This window comes from Silurus aristotelis (genome assembly GCF_946808225.1).
Source record: "Silurus aristotelis genome assembly, chromosome: 20".
Classification (NCBI taxonomy): Eukaryota; Metazoa; Chordata; class Actinopteri; order Siluriformes; family Siluridae; genus Silurus; species Silurus aristotelis.
Genome location: NC_139593.1, coordinates 2,391,649 through 2,414,473, shown reverse-complemented (window position 1 = coordinate 2,414,473; position 22,825 = coordinate 2,391,649). Strand labels below are relative to the sequence as shown.

Here is a 22,825-nt window from a genome sequence, read left to right as displayed (position 1 = left end):
AGATATGTTTTTAATCTACACTTAAACTGGGAGAGTGTATCTGAACCCCGAACACTGTCAGGAAGACTATTCCAGAGTTTAGGAGCTAAATGTGAAAATGCTCTACCGCCTTTAGTGGACTTTGCTATTCTAGGAACTACTAGAAGCCCAGAGTTTTGAGATCTCAGGGAGCGTGACGGATTGTAGCGTGTTAAGAGACTGGATAGATACATGGGAGCCAAACCATTTAGTGCTTTATAAGTGAGTAGCAGTAGTTTGTAGTCTATTCGAAACTTAATAGGAAGCCAATGTAGGGACGATAAGATTGGGGTTAACAGCTGGAACCAAATTCCTTGTGTGTGTGTGTGTGTGTGTGTCAACACACTTGGCCAATAAACCTGATTCTGATTCTGATTCTGATCTGTGATCTCATGCTCTCCACCTCAGGATTTTTATGAAAATGTAGCGGTGAATAGAGTCAACGCTGCATCTATTTCAGCCTCGGCCAATCAGGATGAAGACCTGTATGCTAAAGTTGTATGCCAGCGTGCTGTTGATCTCAGGGATGCTGGAAGTTCTGCTGCAATCACTTCTGCCTCTGGGGAGGACGAGGTTCAGTACGCTAGTGTTAAATTTAGATGCACTGGTGCTGACGACAGGTGAGAAGAGCTGGTCTGTTTCCTTCAATCTAACAGATCTGGAAAAGATCTTCTGCTGGATCTTAGTGTGATCATTTACTCTCTTTCTGTAGGTCTTCCAATGCTGAGGATCTCAGTGTGATCTACAGCAGCATGAAATGAATAGAATTTACCCGTTTATCCAACATCAGCATCACCAACTTCCACCTGGTTTTAGTTTAAAGCTTCTAGAAACTTCAGTGACTCATTTATAAATGCAGCTCATAACAGAACAGTGGCACTTCATCATCTGCTGGTCAGCATGATGCATTATGGGCTGTAGGACTTCAGATTTCACCTCAGCGAACAATCAGTTTGTTTCTGATGTGTAAAGTTTGTGTGTCACAAAATCAGCCTGAAAACTATTACAGTATAAATCCAGCTTTAGATCTTCTGATGTCTTCTGGACCCTCGCTGTATAAAAACCCACAGATCTCAAGTAATGTAATGTAAAAAAGTAAATGAGAGGATATTGTATAAGTGTAAATATTACCAGGATTCAACTGTAAGCTGTCAGTCACAGATATTTAGATAGAGATAACAATATCCGCCCACTAACTCAGAACCCAGTTGAAAGACAGTATCAAATTTAAGATAGGATTTTTAAACCAATTAGCTTAATTTAAAATAAAACAAACTTGTTTCCTAAAAGGGGGTCCCTTACGAGGGAAATATCAAGGTCCGTGACGCCGGAGTGATGTGGGGCCGCCTTCCCGTGGGCTCACCACCTGCAGGAGGGACCGTAAGGGACGGTGCTATGAGGATTGGGCAGCAGTCGGAGGCGGGGGCCTGCTTAGACTGCTGCCCCCGCGACCCGAATTACGGATAAGCGGGAGTGAGTGAATGTGAATGTTTCCTAAAATTCCTTCTTCACAAAGGAGTCAAAAATCAGCCAACAATCCAGAATAGCATCAGTTACCTGAAATATGCTCTCGGATAATTGCTTTTGCTCATTTGTATGACACAATATATATATAATATTTAATCACAAGCCTAAATATATTTACATTTCAATATTACATGTGCTTCTTTTTTTCTTATTTTTGTTTGTAGTGTTTATCATGTGTACTCTGGAGTGTTAATTTGCAGTGTGTATTTAAATTCGGTCATTTAATTGGATATATATATACACTCACCGGCCACGTTTTTAGGTACACCTGTCCAACTGCTCATTAACGCAAATTTCTAGTCAGCCAATCACATGGCAGCAACTCAATGCATTTAGGCATGTGGACATGGTCAAGACGATCTGCTGCAGTTCAAACCGAGCGTCAGAATGGGGAAGAAAGGTGATTTAAGTGACTTTGAACATGGCATGGTTGTTGGTGCCAGACGGGCTGGTCTGAGTATTTTAGAAACTGCTGATCTACTGGGATTTTCACGCACAAGCATCTCTAGGAAGAAGATAAAATATCCAGTGAGCGGCAGTTCTGTGGGTGCAAATGCCTTGTTGATGCCAGAGGTCAGAGGAGAATGGCCAGACTGGTTTGAGCTAATAGAAAGGCAACAGTAACTCAAATAACCACTCGTTACAACCGAGGTAGGCAGAAGAGCATCTCTGAACACACAACAGGTCAAACCTTGAGGCGGATGGGCTACAGCAGCAGAAGACCACACCGGGTGCCACTCCTGACAGCTAAGAACAGGAAACCGAGGCTACAATTTGCACAAGCTCACCAAAATTGGACAATAGAAGATAGGAAAAACGTTGCCTGGTCTGACGAGTCTCGATTTCTGCTGCGACATTCGGATGGTAGGGTCAGAATTTGGCGTCAACAACATGAAAGCATGGATCCATCCTGCCTTGTATCAACGGTTCAGGCTGGTGGTGGTGGTGTAATGGAGTGGGGGATATTTTCTTGGCACACTTTGGGCCCATTAGTACCAATTGAGCATCGTGTCAACGCCACAGCCTACATGAGTATTGTTGCTGACCATGTCCATCCCTTCATGACCACAGTGTAGCCATCTTCTGATGACTACTTCCGGCAGGATAACACGCCATGTCATAAAGCGCAAATCATCTCAGACTGGTTTCTTGGACATGACAATGAGTTCACTGTACTCAAATGGCCTCAACAGTCACCAGATCTCAATCCAATAGAGCACCTTTGGGATGTGGTGGAACGGGAGATTCGCATCGTGGATGTGCAGCCAACAAATCTGCAGCAACTGCTTGATGCTGTCATGTTAATATGGACCAAAATCACTGAGGAATGTTTCCAGTACCTTGTTGAATCTATGCCACGAAGGATTAAGGCAGTTCTGAAGGCAAAAGGGGGTCCAACCCGGTACTAGTAAGGTGTACCTAATAAAGTGGCCAGTGAGTGTATATTTCTTTTTCTTTTTTCTTTCCTAAATTATTAATTGTGCAATTAATAAATATCTAAAATTGTGGACTCTTTTTTTTCTTTTATTTGTCACACCATCCTTACTACACATCAGCCATAATTTAGCTGCTCAAAAATCAGAAATATAACCACATTTCAAAAAAAGTAAATAAATAAACAGAATGCAATGATTAGCAAATTTCAAACCCATATTTTATTTACAATAGAACATAGAAAAGTGCTAATAAAATTAAACAGTTAGAGAAACATTTTGAAACTAATTAAATTAATTGACAATAGGTCAGTGAGATGATTGGGTATAAATAATGTACGTTAAGTGTAGGGTTTAGGGATTAACATCTGGTGTTTTTGTTATGTTTGCTGGAAGAAAAAGGACATAAGCAAGAACATATTCAGGTTACGTATGTAACCCTGGTTTCCTGAGGGAACGAGACGCTGCGTCATTCTAGCGGAGAAAACGTGTCACCAGCGGGTCTCTGCCAAGTGATTGCCCTGCCAAGGGGGCATAATACACCGAAATGGCAGACTCGTAGACTTTAACGGTGGACAGAGCCAACCCTTTGGCAAACTGTTGAAGGAATTCCAGCACTAAACCAACCAGTCCAATAATTGAGGATCCAAAGAATTGGATCCTTAACTGAATCCAATCGGTGCTGTTCGAACCATACAATGAACAGGCGCTATCTAGCGGCATACGACCCTCAGGGGCCACAGCCAGAGCCTCTACAACTCTGGGTGTGCGTAAACATTTGCACCCCTGTCTAAGAGGTATCTCCCAGAGAGGCTGTTCGAGAAGGGCTACCAGGTCCACAAACCAACTGGTTTTCTCGGAAACCGACCTAACGTGCTCCGTTCCCAAGCAAGCGACTCACGGGCTGTTTATGTGCACAGTCGGAACGATCGCTTGATTATTCATTTTGCTTTTTATTTCCCGACATTACCAACCTGTAAGGGGACAAACACACACATAGAGCGCTTTAGTAACAGACAGAAGACAGTGTCGCTTTACTACATGTGCTTTTAAAGCTTCCTGGTGTAAGAGAAAGGGGTTTTTAATCACAGCATGAACTTTCCACCCCCACCTCCATGAGTGGTGCGCCAAATCCCCCTACTGCACCAATGACTGGATCCTGCACATGCAGATGAGGAAAGCCCTGAAGAAAGGGAGACAAAGAGCAATAAGAGAAGCAAGAATTGTTTGTTCCTGTGTGGCACATAACACTTCTGTGTACAAAATGGCACCAGGATGGACTATAGGATGAAGAAGCAGCATAATGCTCTAATTGATGCATGAACACCTTAGAATTTAGAAGTTATTTTTTGTTAATGCCTGCATGGAAACCTTTTTTCAAAATCTGAAATATTCAGTGTGAATCTGACATGCAGTTAATTTTTGCAAATTAAAACCTTCATTTTATTCTCTTTGCAGTGGCCATGTTTATAAATAGCCATGGCCAGAAGCATGTGACTTCCTACACATGCCCTACATCAATATATATTGAGGGGGTGAAGGGTGTTGAGTAACCCAATGTGAATGTAGGGAAAGTTGACTTCTTTAAACCAAACTTGCTAATTGTTTATCTTAAGCAATTAAAATTTTAGCCCTTGCATAGACCATAACTATTTATTAACATTAAATGTGTGAAGGACTGAGGTACTTTTTGAGTGAGAAAGTGGAGGATTCACTTTTAAATGAATAAACAACCCTGAACTTGATGTTTCCACTCAGTCGAATTCAAGTTCACACTGGGTGTGTTTGGGTGTGAGGGTGTCTGTGTATGTGTGTGTATGGGTGTGAGTGTATGCACTGTATGATCAGCTAGCTTAGCCACTTTCTTGCTAGGGTTATGGCCATTCCTAAAAGCACAAAGATACAAACATGATTAAACTGGCTGTAATACAGCACAGATGACAAGCATTAAGATTTAAAGCTGATATTTGAACCCACCACTTATACCACAAAGATGAAGATCAAAAGTGTGAACACAATAAAACCTCTTAGTACTGACAAAGGCTTAAGAACAACTGTGCATATAAACTTTTAAAGTAAAACTGGTTGGGAGACACGTTGGGTTGTATACTGTGCAGGGGGGGATTGGGTCTTTGATCTGTTCTCAATCAATAGTTGGAGACTGTTCTAGTCCATAGCATTCAAGCATGTAGACCACAATGACTGCTGTGACATGGAGATTTGAAATTGCTCTGGCTCAGTGCTACTCAATGAATTTTACATTAAGTGGTATATAAATATGATATTTATACTGAGATCAAAATTAGAGAACAATTTATAACCAATTGTACAATTCTGAAATAATGTTATTTTCACTGTTTAACAGTTGAAGGAGTTTTTGTCGTGTCTATAACATGCTACCAGAACACCTTTTCCACAAAATAACTAAGGCATTTAAAAAAAAAACTTTATTTTGCAGAAAACACACTAATCAAAAATTAGAGAACAACAATGACTGTAGCATGGAAAAAGATTACAACAACAACATTTTCTGAAGGTTACAACAGTCAGCAATTAGTAAGAAGTGTACAGGCCTCTGCTCTGAATGCCTTCAGCCCATCTGCAGCCCCAGGACAGCACTAGTCTCTCACTCTGCTCTGGTGTGATTTTGGTCCACTCTTCATCCAGTCTGCTCCTTGTTTTTGCCTGCTCCATACTGCCCTGTTTGCCATTATGTAGAATTACGGACTTTTCTGGACAGTATCTGGAGTTATTTGTCCTTTCTGTGTTCTACCCAAGTAAAGTAAAAAAAAAAATAAAATTGTGAGAAATTTAGTTTTGAGTTTGGATCTACAGTTTTCTTCAAAAAAAGAATTCTGTATTAGTCAGGTCAAGGTCAGTTCAGATTAAATTCTGGATTTTGTTTTTTACTTTAAAACATATCCAGACCTCTACTGAGGGTTGATTATTAAGAGATTTTAAAATATAAAAACACCAAAGTTTAATATTTAAAAAACTACCCTGCAACTCTACTTATTTAGGAAAATGTGGATCGAGTTTTGGGTGTATTCAATAATTCAAATATATTAAATATTTTCTTACAGTACCTTCTTACCTATGTACAATATCCAAACACAATTTATTTGCTAATTCTGTTGAATTAGACAATTTGTCATAAACAACTCAGTTTAGACAAAGAAAAACAAGAAATTGTAAGAAATGTGAAATATTAAGCAGCAAGTAATCAATCACTTCTGAAGGTTGATGTAGCAGGAACTAGTAGGCGTTCCTCCTATTGTAGTGGTGGTACATATTAAAATTGCTTATGTACAGACCAGTAACAGGAAGGACGATGGTCTCTCATATACATTGATGTGCATTGGGTTACATCACTGCAGAGCAATTAAACCTCCTATATTCACCACTATACACATCCTAAATCTCCTATAATGGGCTTCTAAGCATTAGAATCTGACTAGAGTGGATGGTGTGCATTTGACAAACATTTGATTTATTATTGAAGTATTTCTTTATAACGTTATTTTTTGTTAATGCTTGCACAGAATCGTATTTTCAAAATCAGAAATATTCTTCAGTGTGAATCTGACATGCAGTAAAACTACATTTTTGCAACATTAAACCTTCATTTCTTTGTCTTTGCAGAGTACGAGTGTCTGCTGTGACCATGTTTAAAAATAGCCATGGCCCAGAAGCATGTGACTTTCCACACATGCCCCACATCAGTATGTTTTGATGGGGTGTTAATTAACCTAATGTGAATTTATGGCATGTTGACTTCTTTAAAATAATGCTGTAATCTTTGCATAGATCATATTTATTTATCAACATTATCTGTATGGAGGACTGAGGTACTTTTTGAGTAAGACCATGGAGGATTCACTTTAAAACTGATAAACAAGCCCACCCTGAACTCTGAGTGGCTTCAACTCTCTCAAATTCAAGTTCACACTATTTGTGTGTGTGGGTGGGTGGGTGTGAGTGTATGCACTGTATAATCAGCCAGCTTAGCCACACACTCTGTCGAGGGTTATGGCCATTCCTCAAAGCACAAAGAGACAAACTTATGTAAGGTGACTGTAATAAAACACAGATGACAAGCATTATGATTTAAAGCTAATTCTTGAACCCACCTCTGACACAACACAGATGAAGATCAAAAGTGTGAACACAATAACAAGGCTTGGTATAGACAGAGGCTCAAGTCCAACTGATAATATAAAGTTCTCACACTCTCTGTATGGCTATCGGACATGAAGGTTAAGTAGGCACATTAAGAATCTATTTATAATGTTTATTGTTACTGTTGACAAATTTAGCTGGTTTGGTTTATAATATAATGATAATAAATATAAATATAATAATATATTTTATATAAATAATAACAGCAATAACAGTAAAAAAAGATTTAGTAGTAATAGTAAGGTCGGTTTATTGGTGAGTGCAGGTGCATTGTGCACAGTGTGCAAAAAAATCATCCAGAGAAGAGGCATGTGCAGGTGCACCATGCACTGTGCAAAATTCAGTCAGAAGTCATGTATGGAACACATTAGAAAATGTCAGTAAATGACAGACAAAGATATTGATACACATCTGAAGTCTATGTGGTTAAACACCTTGGCTATGCAGAGAAAACAGAGAGACCGCATGACGTTTTGACTCCTCTTGCATAATAGGGTGCATAAAGTTCACCAATGTAATTTAGCTTAGGTCAGCTTCAGCTATTAGTAGTAGGATCTAGTAATGTATAATATCATTTAGCAATATCCTTCAGATAACATTGCTTTTATTAGTTTGAATCCAATCTTAATACATGTAACCATTAATCAGCATTAATATAGTGTAATACTCAGCTTTGCAAAGAACTCGGTGTATGAAGAGAGTTCACAAAAATCAGTTGTCATGCTTTAGAGTCAGTGGCAGGCTGTGCATTTGGTACCTGGGTCTTCAGTGGGGACTTACCTGACTTGATCCACCTCTTAATACCACTACTATCATGTCATAATTATAGAAACAATCAATACTATGCAAAAAACGCAATATAACAACACGTGGCATTACAGAGAGACAATACTTGCTTTTTACTAAAGCAAGAAACGCAGTTAAGACTCCAAACCTCTGCACTATAACCACAACTGTGCACCTACATCATCTGAAGGAGTTCAGAATCAATATTTGTCTAATAACATGACAAAAACATACAAATGTAAATATAATACTTCATATTCACCAGAGATTCAGACTCATAATGTGCACCGCTCCTCAGAGGCTGTAATCCAGTGGTACCGCTCGTATGCACCGGTCTGTAAGTGGCAAAATAACCCTTTCCTGGGCTTAAACAAGCTAGCTAACTTTGGGGTTGGCCGACCTCTTCTCACGATAGTCAGACTGATAACCTTAATAAAAATCCACCTGGCAGCCTGGAAATCTCTGCCAGATGTGTCTTGATGGGTCCTGCACACTGTTGAGAGAGGCTTTATACAATCTAGTTCGGGTCTCGTCCGCCATGTTTTAACGGGTCTGACCCAATCTGTTGGGAACCGAGCAGGCTCTGGTCATGGAGTCAAAGCTTTCCAATATCGGGTTCTTCCGTTTGGCCTTGCCTGGTCACCCCGCACCTTAAAAAAATGTGTGGTTGCAGCTCTGGCTCCTTCTCTTGCCCTCTCTGTGGCCCCTTCCTTTCTGGAGTTTACTCCAGGCATGGCTATTTCTTTCCCCGCACCCTAGAGCAGGTTACATCCCCAAGTTGCCCTCGGTCGTCCCACGAACCTGTTAAACTCCAGGCATTCCGAGCACTGGACTGCTATGTCCACTGGACAAGACCGTGGAGAAAGTCGGAACAACTATTCATCTGCCAAGGCCCTCTGAAGACTTCATGATTGTGTCCCACTTGTTGTTGATTCTTCACAAAAAATTACAGTTTTATATCTTTATGTTTGAAGCCTGAAATGTGGCAAAAGGTCGCAAAGTTCAAGGGGGCTGAATACTTTCGCAAGTCACTGTATATATACACTGTAGATCAAAATTAGAGAACAATATATAAACAATTGAACAATTCTCAAATAATGTCATCTTCACTGCTCAACAGTTCAAGGAGTTTTTGTCTTGTCTATACCATACTACCAGACCACCTTTTCCACAAAATAACTAAGGCATTTTAAAAAAAATACATTATTTTGCAGAAAACACACTGATCAAAATTAAAGAAAACACTTTCAGATATCTCCCAGTTATTGGTGTTAATCTGGCACCTGGTGCTAATTTCCTTGATTATCTGTCAACCCTTATTTAACTGGCCGACTAACTTCCAGTTTCACTGACTCTGCAAGATGGTGGGCTTTTCTAAAGTGACTGAAAGCCTCTGGCAGCAGGTTGTCCAGATGAAGGCCAAAGGGATGACCCTATCAGCCATAGCAAGACAAGTTGGACATTCCAAATCTGTGATTTCAAAAATATTGAATCTTTACAACATCTCCAGTGTATATACATGAACACCCTGCTATTTTGCAAGTTCTCCCACTTAGAAATCATGGAGGGGTCTGAAATTGTCATCGTAGGTGCATGTCCACTGTGAGAGACATAATCTAAAAAAAAAAATCCAGAAATCACAATATATGATTTTTAAACTATTTATTTGTATGATACAGCTGCAAATAAGTATTTGAACACCTGTCTATCAGCTAGAATTCTGACCCTCAAAGACCTGTTAGTCTGCCTTTAAAATGTCCACCTCCACTACATTTATTATCCTAAATTAGATGCACTTGTTTAAGGTCGTTAGCTGCATAAAGACACCTGTCCACCCCATACAATCAGTAAGAATCCAACTACTAACATGGCCAAGACCAAAGAGCTGTCCAAAGACACTAGAGACAAAATTGTACACCTCCACAAGGCTGGAAAAGGCTACGGGGAAATTGCCAAGCAGCTTGGTGAAAAAAGGTCCACTGTTGGAGCAATAATTAGAAAATGCAAGAAGCTAAACATGACTGTCAATCTCCCTCGGACTGGGGCTCCATGCAAGATCTCACCTCGTGGGGTCTTAATGATCCTAAGGAAGGTGAGAAATCAGCCCAGAACTACACGGGAGGAGCTGGTCAATGACCTGAAAAGAACTGGGACGTTATCAAGGTTACTGGTAATACACTAAGACGTCATAGTTTGAAATCATGCATGGCACGGAAGGTTCCCCTGCTTAAACCAGCACATGTCCAGGCACGTCTTAAGTTTGCCAATGATCATTTGAATGATCCAGAGGAGTCATGGGAGAAAGTCATGTGGTCAGATGAGACCAAAATAAAACTTTTGGGTCATAATTCCACTAAACGTGTTTGGAGGAAGAAGAATGATGAGTACCATCCCAAGAACACCATTCCTACTGTGAAGCATGGTGGTGGTAGCATCATGCTTTGGGGGTGTTTTTCTGCACATGGGACAGGGCGACTGCACTGTATTAAGGAGAGGATGACCGGGGCCATGTATTGCGAGATTTTGGGGAACAACCTCCTTCCCTCAGTTAGAGCATTGAAGATGAGTCGAGGCTGGGTCTTCCATCATGACGATGACCCGAAGCACACAGCCAGGATAACCAAGGAGTGGCTCTGTAAGAAGCATATCAAGGTTCTGGCGTGGCCTAGCCAGTCTCCAGACCTAAACCCAATAGAGAATCTTTGGAGGGAGCTCAAACTCCGTGTTTCTCAGCAACAGGCCAGAAACCTGAATGATCTAGAGAAGATCTGTGTGGAGGAGTGGGCCAAAATCCCTCCTGCAGTGTGTGCAAACCTGGTGAAAAACTACAGGAAATGTTTGACCTCTGTAAATGCAAACAAAGGCTCCTGTACCAAATATTAACATTGACTTTCTCAGGTGTTCAAATACTTATTTGCAGCTGCATCATACAAATAAATAGTTAAAAAATCATACATTGTGATTTCTGGATTTTTTTTTTTAGATTGTCTCTCCCAGTGGACATGCACCTACGATGACAATTTCAGACCCCTCCATGATTTCTAAGTGGGAGAAATTGCAAAATAGCAGTGTGTTCAAATACTTATTTTCCTCACTGTATATAATACAATCTGACTTGCAGTTCACTTACAACTTTCATTTCTTTGTTTTAGCAGAGTGTCGGGTGTCTTCTGTGGCCATGTTTATAAATAACCATGGCCCAGAAGCATGTGACTTTCCACACATGCCCTATATTCATATGGAATATTCATAATGTTAACGTCTTTTAAATTAAAACCAAGGTTGCCAATTGTTCATCTAGCAATTCTAATTTTAGTGTTTGAATATCTCATAACTGTTTATTAACAGTATGTGTATGAATGACTGAGGTACATGTTGAGTTAGAGATTGGAGAATTGACTTTTAAATGGCTAAAAAAGCCATCGCGCAAAAAGCACAATAGCTAAAATCGATTTAAGTGTAGGAGCTTTTTGTTGAACTGTAAAAGGACAAATTACTTTGCTGGTATTATGGGTACATGATTCTGGGAGTGGTGTGATCAGCATGCCCAAGCTCGACTTGGTTCAGTTCCCTCAGTAGACCATTTTCTTTCTCCCTATCTCCATATGATGGGCTTTTCCAGCCTGGAGGATTATTTATGTAATGTCACCAGTGTGGAGCCATATTCACTAAGTATAAAAAAAGTTTATTTCCAGATTGCCTTCTCGCTCTGTGTCAGTTTGAGACCTTTCAGCCCTTTTCCTCCTCATGAAAACAATACTTTTGGTTTTGATATCCCCACGAATACGGTTTGCTCTTTTCACATTGCCCTGTTTGCAATCATTCAGACTTAAGGACTGCTATCTAACTCCGTTCTTTCTCTCCTTTGCTCTGTCTCCCGGCTTCTCTCTTTGTCTATTGTTCAGAAGTTTTCTGACAGCCAAACTTCTAGTGCTTTAAGGATTTAAGAAAGTCAATTTTCTTGGTCAACGAAGTACACAAACCATGTAGTTGTGTAAAATTAGATAGAGAGTAGGTAGAATACGACTCTAGTAAAAGTAAAAGTGCTCCTTTTAAACTTTTTCTAAACAAGTTTATAGGATTGTGGTGAGACCTGAGATGTTGTAGGGTTTAGAGACAGTGGCATTGAGTAAAAGACAGGAGGTGGAGCTGGAGGTAGCAGAGCTGAAGATGTTGAGATGTTTTTTTTTTTTTTTTTGTCTATATACTGTTGTGAATAAAATATGGGTTTATTAGAATTGAAATCGTTGCATTCGGATTTTATGCGCTAAATTATTTGCAAAGTTTATTCACTGAAACAGAATATATGTTTCAATGATTAAGATCTTCAGCTGATCGCTCCTGCAGAAGTGACAGAGGGACAATCAGTCATTCTGTCCTGTAAAACCACCTGCAGTCTGACTGATCCAACATTCATCTGGTACAAAAAGAGTAATATTAAGACGACAAAGACCTTCAAGAGCAACGAACTCCACCTGCAGCCAGTCAGCAGTGAGGATGCAGGCAGTTATAACTGTGCTGTAAGAGGATATGAACATCTCCACTCTCCTGCTCAATACCTCAATATAAGATGTGAGTTTAATTAATTTATTTTTTTGTATGTAATTTACATCTAATTACATTGTAAACCACTTCATATTTATTGTAAAGAAATCAAGACCAATTCGTAATTTCAATATACAGTGAGGAAAATAAGTATTTGAACACCCTGCTATTTTGCAAGTTCTCCCACTTAGAAATCATGGAGGGGTCTGAAATTGTCATCGTAGGTGCATGTCCACTGTGAGAAACATAATCTAAAAAAAAAAAATCCAGAAATCACAATGTATGATTTTTTAACAATTTTTTGTATGATACAGCTGCAAATAAGTATTTGAACACCTGAGAAGGTCAATGTTAATATTTGGTACCGGAGCCTTTGTTTGCAATTACAGAGGTCAAACGTTTCCTGTAGTTTTTCACCAGGTTTGCACACACTGCAGGAGGGATTTTGGCCCACTCCTCCACACAGATCTTCTCTAGATCAGTCAGGTTTCTGGCCTGTTGCTGAGAAACACGAAGTTTGAGCACCCTCCAAAGATTCTCTATTGGGTTTAGGTCTGGAGACTGGCTAGGCCATGCCAGAACCTTGATATGCTTCTTACAGAGCCACTCCTTGGTTATCCTGGCTGTGTGCTTCGGGTCATTGTCATGTTGGAAGACCCAGCCTCGACCCATCTTCAATGCTCTAACTGAGGGTAGGAGGTTTTTCCCCAAAATCTCGCAATACATGGCCCCGGTCATCCTCTCCTTAATACAGTCCAGTCGCCATGTCCCATGTGCAGAAAAACACCCCCAAAGCATGATGCTACCACCCCTATGCTTCACAGTAGGGATGGTGTTCTTGGGATTGTACTCATCATTCTTCTTCCTCCAAAAATGTTTAGTGGAATTATGACCTAAAAGTTCTATTTTGGTCTCATCTGACCACATGACTTTCTCCCATGATTCCTTTGGATCATCCAAATGGTCATTGGCAAACTTAAGACATGCCTGGACATGTGCTGGTTTAAGCAGGGGAACCTCTCGTGCCATGCATGATTTCAAACCATGACGTCTTAGTGTATTACCAACAGTAACCTTGGAAACGGTGGTCCCAGCTCTTTTCAGGTCATTGACCAGCTGGGCTGATTTCTCACCTTCCTTAGGATCATTGAGACCCCACGAGGTGAGATCTTGCATGGAGCCCCAGACCGAGGGAGATTGACAGTCATGTTAAGATTCTTCCATTTTCTCTCGATTGCTCCAACAGTGGACCTTTTTTCACCAAGCCGCTTGGCAATTTCCCCGTAGCCCTTTCCAGCCTTGTGGAGGTGTACAATTTTGTCTCTAGTGTCTTTGGACAGCTCTTTGGTCTTGGCCATGTTAGTAGTTGGATTCTTACTGATTGTATGGTGTGGACAGGTGTCTTTATGCAGCTAATGACCTCAAACAGGTGCATCTAATTTAGGATAATAAATGTAGTGGACGTTGACATTTTAAAGGCAGACTAACAGGTCTTTGAGGGTCAGAATTCTAGCTGATAGACAGGTGTTCAAATACTTATTTGCAGCTGTATCATACAAATAAATAGTTTAAAAATCATATATTGTGATTTCTGGATTTTTTGTTTAGATTATGTCTCTCACAGTGGACATGCACCTACGATGACAATTTCAGACCCCTCCATGATTTCTAAGTGGGAGAACTTGCAAAATAGCAGGGTGTTCAAATACTTATTTTCCTCACTGTAAATGTTTTCCTCTGTCTTATTGCCATCCATTAGATAGATAATTAATCATATTTATCCTATTTACTCCAAATAAACATAAACTGATACTAACAAGCTGAAGCTGAGTGTGCGGGTGAAATAAAACCATGTAGGAGGCAGATTTAGGGATGTTTATTGGGGTAAAAGAGCCAGTAGGCCTTGGGATTTGAAGAAGATATGAAAAGATAATTGGGGTCGGAATCAGGTGAAGGTATGGGAGAAAAATAATTGTTGGGAGATAGGAGAATAATCAGTAGGAGACCAACAGGAAGGATAAGGAGAGGATGGAAGAGTTGATGCAAGTGTGAAGGTTGCCATAGTCTTTGTTTTCACTCTGTGTTTCCTGATGACAAACAGCAGGGAGGACAGGTGAGGTCTAAAAGGGGTTATCTGGAACAGTTTTGGGTAGAGAGATGTTCAATAAATTGTGCAACCTCGGTTGCTAGGGAGAGCAGTTGAAACTTAGGATAATGTCCTCGTCAGCTGACCCAGAACATCTGCAAGAAGAAGCTGGATGAAAGGAACCACTAAAGAGAAGTTTGTGAAGGTCAACATTAAAAGAACTAGATATAAGATGTGAAGGAGCACATAACAAGAACTTGGCATAAGATTAATGTGTGCGTCTGGCAGAACCAATGAAGGAACACGAAAACAAGTCACAACACAGTCAGCTCTGAGGCATACAATAACCTTTAAGTACTGACATGAATAAGTAGAACAGTACAGTTAAGTGTATATGAGCAGATCATCTAAGTAGAAGAATATTAGCTTGATAACATTAGAATAGTAAACAGTATTAGAAATGACAATAAAAGCAGAAAACTTACACATTGCAGATGCAGGAAGGAAATTGGGTTTCAAAAAAATGATTGTTCACGCAAGTTAAAAGAAAATGAGGCTGAACCTGAGGAAGTGAAGGTTTTATACAAACGCTGATTTTTAAAAAATGTATAACATGAAAAGGCTAAAAATAGGAGTAACTGAAGGGAGCAGGAAGTCCACATATGGAATAACATGGAGGGGAGGAGAGCCAAGGCTAGGAGATAAGAGGAAATGAAAAACAAGGAAGTAAAAAAACCACAAGAAAAATATAAGGGGGATTTGCCAAGGCAAAGAAATTGGAAAAATAGAGGTGTGACACCAGGGTATAAATATGTGTGTGTGTGTGTGTGTGTGTGTGTGTGTGTGTGTGTGTGTGTGTGTGTGTGTGTGTGTGTGTCTGTAGGTGTGTAGATGTGTGTGTGTGTGTGCACTTGATTATTTTGACCTGATCGAGTGACCACCTTCTGTTGAGCTCATTGGAACATGACTGCAATAAAGAAGTTTTGCTTTTCCTCATCTGAGAACTGAAGATCCTTCATTGGTTTTTGAGGTATATTGTGAGTCTATTTTATTATTATTATTATTATTATTATTATTATTATTATTATTAATAATATTATTATTATTATTATTATTATTATTATTATTATTATTATTATTGAGTGTGCTACTTTGGGAATCAATTGCAACAAAGAATCCACCTGTGACATGTCCACTCAGAGACGGGTTCTGAGTTCTGACACCAGCAATACTGATGATATATAACCTTCTCTAATCTATAAAGTGTAGGTCAGTGTTATAGATTTAAGCTGCTAATGTGCTTATGCTAATTTGTATAAAATACAGTAATAACTGCTAAAGAATTATTTAAAGTAGTGAAGTAATGTTTTATTTACAGTTGATGGCATGAGCATCCATGTTACTCTGATGTGCTGAAATTATCCTGACCTTCTAAGTAGAGTAGGTTTTGAGTTACTGGCTTTAGTGAAATAGATATTTATTATTTCTGGAATTGACTCTTTGGTCCATTGTGGCTCTGACCAGGATAAAGCACTACTATACATTACAGTACAGCTGCTTTTACCAATCACAGCTTATATACTGTACACATTCCTCTTTTGCTTTGTTTTTACTGCAAATAAATATCCAAAATACGACACTTTTTATGTGAGTGATTTTTGAAATACATGAACATACTTTTTATTAAAAAAGTAAAACACAGAACTCAGACACACAAACACAGTATGACTTTCAGGATTAATGGCTATGATTGGCATCAGCACCATCACATCACCGTCACTTAGCACATGTACATTTGCAGTTTATTCAACATTCTCTGCACTTGCATCCACATCCTGCTCATGACAGAACATGACCCTAATAAAATGGATGCAGAAAATGCTAACTTTCGAGATACAGGAGAGGAGATGTATAATCAGAGGCACCAATGAGTGTCTCGGTGCTATTTATCCCTGACCCGATGTCCACCATGTGCTGCCTTCTCTCTCTCCCGGTCTGACGATTGTTAAGAGGATATCGTTGTGTCTCAGAACCTTGTTGAAGATATCTCTGGGCTTCCATGCCTTAAGAAGAACACCACAGTGGCTCTACATTCTGATTTGGACAACCTTGGGTAAAATATAGACATTTTCACTTCTTACCCTTGATGTATAACTGATGCTGAAGGAGATATTGAAGAAGGTGAAAGTGCAGACATGGTCTTCAGAGCAGAAAGATAAGAAAAAAACTTTTAATTTTAGATACAGTGTCTTCTCAGCATGTCTCTCAGGACAACTTGGATATCAGTATATGTGTCAGTAAGGTGTGTTGATGATCTACCACACGGGTGTGTGTAAGTCAAGTCAAGTCAAGTTTATTTGTATAGCGCTTTTCACAACAGACATTGTCTCAAAGCAGCTTTACAGAAAACAACAGTGAAGGTGAATGGTGTGCGTTTGTCCCTGATGAGCAGCCGTGGCGACAGTGGCAAGGAAAAACTCCCTTAGATGATATGAGGAAGAAACCTTGAGAGGAACCAGACTCAAAGGGGAACCCATCCTCATATGGGTGACATCAAAAGTTTGGTCATAAATCTTTCAACAATACAGAACAATTTGTGATCATCATAGATCCAGCATCAGCTTCTCCATGCCAGGGCCTTTAAACACTCGGCATCTACTTCTCCATGATCATCCATAGGTCCATAATCTTCACGAGGTGGGACGTGACTGGAGCTGGCCAAACCTCAGGAAGCCTCGGGATGGGGAGAGAAAGAGAAGCAGTGGAGAGGAATTAGCGTAGCTGCTGTTCATGATATTAACAGCACAAGTTGATAATGTGCATGTGATCAGATGTTCTGGAGCACAAGGTTGTGATGTGATGTGTGTGATGTGTGTTATGTGTAGGCTTTGCTAAAAAGATATGTTTTTAATCTGCACTTAAACTGGGAGAGTGTATCTGAACCCCGAACACTGTCAGGAAGACTATTCCAGAGTTTAGGAGCTAAATGTGAAAATGCTCTACCGCCTTTAGTGGACTTTGCTATTCTAGGAACTACTAGAAGCCCAGAGTTTTGAGATCTCAGGGAGCGTGACGGATTGTAGCGTGTTAAGAGACTGGATAGATACATGGGAGCCAAACCATTTAGTGCTTTATAAGTGAGTAGCAGTAGTTTGTAGTCTATTCGAAACTTAATAGGAAGCCAATGTAGGGACGATAAGATTGGGGTTATATGATCGTATTTTCTTGACCTAGTAAGAACTCTTGCTGCTGCATTCTGAACTAACTGAAGCTTGTTTATTAATGATGCAGGACATCCACCTAGTAATGCATTACAGTAGTCTATTCTAGAGGTCATAAACGCATGGACGAGCTTCTCTGCATCAGATATAGATAACATATTTCTTAGCTTAGAAATATTTCTAAGGTGAAAGAAGGCTGTGTAACTGATCTCTTCTCACAAGTGAATGGAGGGAATGAGCAGTAAGACTTCAGCTGTAGCTGATGAGATTTATCAATGCGCTGTGTTTTAGTCCGGCGATGCCAATAAAGAGAAGAAAGGCACCAAGCAGAGGAGAGCGGAAGAGTCACCTAGTGGTGACTGAGCACGAATGGATGAAGAGAGAAAGATGGGCTGATCCGTGAGTGGGTTTCGGTGGACGCTGAGGAAAGGTGTCCGGAACCGTGAGAGCGTGGTAAGACCCGGCTTCAGTGTAGGAAAGAAAAGCACCAGGGCGAAAGTTAAAGTAAAATAAAGAAAGATCTGCTGGGTTAATTACTGCCTGTTGCTCTTTCTTCCAGCAACACCAGACATCCTTCATGTATGTTGTGGCAGAAGGTGCTGCTTTGCGTGTGGAGGGTGGACCCGAGTGGTAGCGTACACATGCAGCTGATGGAGACTAATACGTGTGCAATGTTTTAGTCCATTTGAAGCCCAATAAAAAGGAGAGACAACTGCTTTGGAAGGAGAGAGAAACACCAAACACAGGAGACTGGAAGGATGGGCACACAGGGAAGGCACAAAGGGAAGGCACCCGATCTGGGTGTGGGCTCAGCTAGATGTCAAGAAAAGGTGTCAGGAACCACGAGTGTGTGGGTGATACTCAGCACCTGTATATACTACTCGTGAATACAGAACGTTCCCTTCCAGGTACTCAAGCTGCGTCGTAATGCTTTGGGAATAACTCAAGAACTTTAAGGATGGATTTGGACTGTAATTAATATTAACAGTCTACTAAAATGTGCTCAGGACCACAGGTTGCATGAAGAGTCTTGCATTTTAGTGCCAATTACTGCACAAGTTGAGGATGGATTAAAGTGCAGGCATCAACCTGGATGGCTGCTTGTTGCAGTCGACCACTAGATACACAGCCATCATCTAAAATGATGAAATTTGGAGAAGTTTTAAATATTATCCTGGCTTTTGGAGCATTCATTCTGGAAAGCTATACCTCTTGGGGACAACAACATCATGCAGCCATTGTTTATAGCCGAGACAAGCTAAACATCCTACAAATGGCAGCTGCAGTCTCTTCACAGCTATTTCCAAAGGAGGTCCAAAAGAAGCCTTGGAAGAAAAGAAGTAGGGGAAAGGCAACAAGACAACAGAAGGCATAGTTACGAAGAGAAGGAAGGAGATTTAAGACATATATTCCCTCTGTCATCATGGGAAAAGTGAGATCCCTGGTGAATAAAATGATTGATCTAGTGAAAGCATGGAGTCAGAGTATCAGTCCTATCCCAGACCTACTGTAGCTGCTCCCCCATTTGCTCTGCACAAGAGAACAATAGCACCCCTGCTTATCTAGTAAACATGAGGATGCGTTTCACAGTTGACCTGTTGACAAAACAGTTGAAGGGAATCCATGCATGAGAAGCTGCCAGCCCTGATGGTCTTTGATAACATTGAAACTTCCTTGATTGTGCAGCATCTATACATAATATCTATGTTAATGTATATATTTTATTTTTTTATTTCTTTAAAACTTACAAAACATACTTTGTAAGCAATTCTCTAGATGTTATCTTTGCAAACTTTTCTGTCAAAGTGTGTCTGCTATAGCTATATTTAGACATGGCCCTGAACCATGTGACTTACCACACATGCCCTACATTGATACTGCGTGGTGGGTGGGAGGGATGTTTTACTTCACTAACCGCATGTGTACTGTTCATTTCCTTAATCCAAACCACAGGTTGTCAATTGTTCAATTATCTCCAGCGATTAAAATGTTAATCTTTGTAGCTCATAACCATACACTAACAAAAGCGGCGGGAAGGGCAGAGCCGTGATGCGTACACGAAGGTCTTCATTAACAGCGCAGAACCAAGATACAGTAGATTATTAGTCTGAATCTACCGGAACATACTCTTATTTTCTGCTAATCTATTGAACTTCCAAGTAATAATTACTATCTGAAAAAGACATCAAGCTGCAACACGTTCAACAGGTATATACTGTATAAACACACACACACACACACACACACACACACACACACACACACACACACACACGTACACACGTCCTTTACTCAGTCGACACTCAGTACACTTTTTTACTCAAGTTAAAGTAAAGAATTTTGGGCTTTGACATTTATATGTAAAAAGTAGCTGTTACTTCTACCTGTTTTAGTGTCACGCTGTTAACTGGATGTCACGTCATACTGATATTAGGGCTGTCAATTGATTAAAATATTTAATCGCATGATTGTCATGAGTTCTGTTAATCGCACATTTTTATCTGTTTAAATGTACCTTAAATTAATACATGCTTTTAACATGGGCATGAATCAGAGAATATTTGTGATGTGAATTGGTTTATTTAAAAGTAGACTTTTTGCGTTTTCTATTTATATATGTATTATGTCTGTGAGGCAAATATGCATTCAGGTTGTTTTATTTGTGTCTGTGAAGAGAGCTGACAGAGACAGCAGAGAGCGCCCCCTGTCTGTTTTCTTAATTTTATAAAAGCACATTAGTTTTTTGTTATTATCAGTGAAAACAAATAAAAGTAGACCCTTTACATATTGAAGAGCCTGGAGAGGTGGAGGTACATGCTGGAGAGAAGAGGAATGAAAGTCAGTAGGAGTAAGACAGAGTACATGTGTGTGAATGAGAGGGAGGGCAGTGGAGGGGTGCGGTTGCAGGGAGAAGAGGTGGAGATGGTGGAGGAGTTCAGGTACCTGGGGTCAACAATGCAAAGTAATGGAGAGTGTGTTAGAGAAGTGAAGAAAAGAGTGCAGGCAGGGTGGAGTGGGTGGAGAAGAGTGATAGCAGGAGTGATTTGTGATAAAAGAGTATCTGTGAGAGTGAAAGGGAAAGTTTAAGACTGTGGTGAGACCTGAGATCTTGGAGGACGTTTTGGGTACAACATGAGAGAGGCCCAATTGAGATGTTTGGACATGTGCAGAGGAGGGACATGGGGCAGTAGGAGAATGCTGAGGATGGAGACACCAGGAAGGAGAAGGAGAGGAAGACAAATGAGGAGGTTTATGGATGTGGGAAGGGAAAACATTCAGGTAGTTGGTTTGAAAGAGACAAATGGAGAGGACAGGGGTATGGAGACGGATAATCAGCTGTGCTGCCGCCTAATGGGAGCAGCCAAAAGAAGAAGTAGTTACCTAATGAATGTAGGCTGAAGATCCACCATATAGAACACAAGCAGAGAAAAGATGATGATGATCAGGTGATCAGGAATGTCTCTGTTCTCAGTCATGTTCTCATCACTGACTCCCTCTGTCTCATCCACGTTAACGCCAGACTTCTTACTGCCTTCTGCCTGCTCATTGTGAGCTTCATAAACTAGTCTACATCTGTGATGTGTGAGAGACAGGAAATGATGCACGGGGGGATTGAAAAAGCAGCACAATGACAGAAAACAGGTTGATTGGCTGAAAATGGCACAATTAGAAGAAAAAATATTGACATAAGAAATAGAAAGTACAGATATTTGTGAAAGAAGTTGTCAAAAAAAAAATTGTGAAGTAAAATACTGATACCAGAAAAATCTATTTTAATACAGTAACGAAGAATTTTTACTTTCTTACTTCCCACCTCTGGTAAATGATCACCTGTAAATGTAGAATGTACGGTTAATGGTGGTGGTTTCATATTTAGTAAAACACAAGCTACACATCATTGACCAGTTGGATACAACTAATCCATAGAAAATGTTACATTTATTTACATTCAAATATTTCTTTTAATTACTGCCTAAGAATCTCACTAAGCAAACAGATATCAGATATTTATTTATTTATTTATTTATTTTTCTTTATAAACAATATTTATTTCACTAAATTTATATATTTTTTTTTAAATATATATATGTTTAGAACAGTAGAGTCTCGTGACTGCCCCGTGTGGCACAGCAGCTGCAGTGCACATCAATAAAAATTAAACTGTGGCAGGTTCTGTTAAAATAAATGGTAAATAGGAAAATAAAACATTATACTCTTCATATAAATGTTTATAAAAGAGTGAAAAAAATAGAAATATACTCTTCATATTATGAATATGATATATATTTCTATCCTGCAGTGTGTTATACCTCTTTATATAAAGTAAAACTGAATTTTTGGAACGTGTGAATTTGCTGCTGTTGGATTGAAGCTGACCGTGCTGTGGGTTTCACTTCCTCAGTTCATCTAAACCCCCTCTTTTTCTCTTCACACATGTTCACTGAGCGGGTTGTAGAAAAAAAAAAAGAAATACTGCATACACGGTGTTTCCATTAATGCTGACACACCAAGCTTCGCTTTTTAATGTGTGAAAATGGTTGCAGTAAAAGCTTTTTTTGTAACGATGCCTTACAATCACTTTGCTTTTGTATTACAGTTATAGTAATAAATATAAAATACAATACAATACAATACAATAAGTACACCAGTTAATGAAGCTAATTAAGCATTATTGACGTGATCAGACTCAGTGGACCGATGAGTTGATTAAACTTTTGCATGTCCTGAAGGCTGTAAACTAGACAGAGTTTGTGATATTTAAATCAGTCCAGAGCAGGTTTTCGAGATAAAAGATGGCGCTTGCGGTGTATATCACATACTTCAGCACTAGTTTAAATCCTAAACATGGCCACAGAGGACAGACATGCTTTCTCTGGACAGACACAATTTACTACATTAACAAAGGCAACAGGACACTGCTATTAATCTGAAGGCTAAATCATGCTAATGAACCTTTCAGATGGTTAAAGTTGAGCTGAGCATATTAGCATCATGCTAATGGAAACATTAACCAGCATGTTAGCTTTATA

At 39.7% G+C, this 22,825-nt stretch overlaps 1 protein-coding gene across 1 annotated transcript in view; it reads left to right on the top strand.

Moving 5' to 3' along the window:
- LOC310715623 (B-cell receptor CD22-like) overlaps window positions 1–22,825 on the top strand; it is a gene marked incomplete at its 3' end in the record, with an annotated part of 75,168 nt that overhangs the window by 7,370 nt on the left and 44,973 nt on the right. The gene's annotated exons all lie outside the window — the stretch shown is intronic.